A 772-nucleotide genomic window follows, 5' to 3' on the forward strand; every position below is an offset into this window, starting at 1 on the left:
GCAACTGCTCCTTAGGATGACAGTTGCTTGGGTTTGTTTTCCTCCTGGAAGGTCAGTGCTCATTTCCTTTTCAGCCCATAATTCAGGTTAAAAAGAGCCCAGAACATGCATGCTGTTACTGACCACAGAGGAAAGGGCAACAATGTCTTCCAAGAGAGACTGGGCCAGGCAGATGCCGATCAGGGGTGGGTTGGGTAGGAAGAGGGACGGTGCAGCTTCCCTGCAAAGCTCCACAGCCTTTTCTTTTTATGCAAATGCACATACACGCAGTGCAATTGAGTCATTTGGTATCCAGAGCTAGACACCAGGAGACTGGGACATGTCTTACATTATTTTAAAAAGTGAGCAACTGATACTGCATTCTCCCATAAGCCTCGTGCTGTAGGAAAGAGCAGGAGGCTGCAGGTTGGCTAGGAAATGCAAGGGGTGGGGGGGTTGCGGAGCACCTACCCTGGGCCTTGCTATTTTCGTCCGTGCTCAGGCAGGGATCAGTGTGCTCAGACCTGCACTGTCCAGCAAAACTTTCTGCGATGATGAAAATGTTCTATATCTGCACTAACACAGTAGCCACTAGGAGCACTTGAAATGTGGCTGGAGCAAGGAGGAACTAGATTTTTTATTTTATTTAGTATTTATTCACTTACATAGCCACATTGGCTAGCAGCTACTGTATTGGACAGTGCAGCCTTAGGCCAAAGAGAAGCCCATTAAATCCAGGGCACGCACTCCTATACCACTTCCAGGATGTTCATCTGCCTCCCAAGGCATCCAC

Source organism: Galeopterus variegatus, unplaced genomic scaffold, assembly GCF_000696425.1.
Source record: "Galeopterus variegatus unplaced genomic scaffold, G_variegatus-3.0.2 Scaffold3009, whole genome shotgun sequence".
NCBI classification, from domain to species: Eukaryota; Metazoa; Chordata; class Mammalia; order Dermoptera; family Cynocephalidae; genus Galeopterus; species Galeopterus variegatus.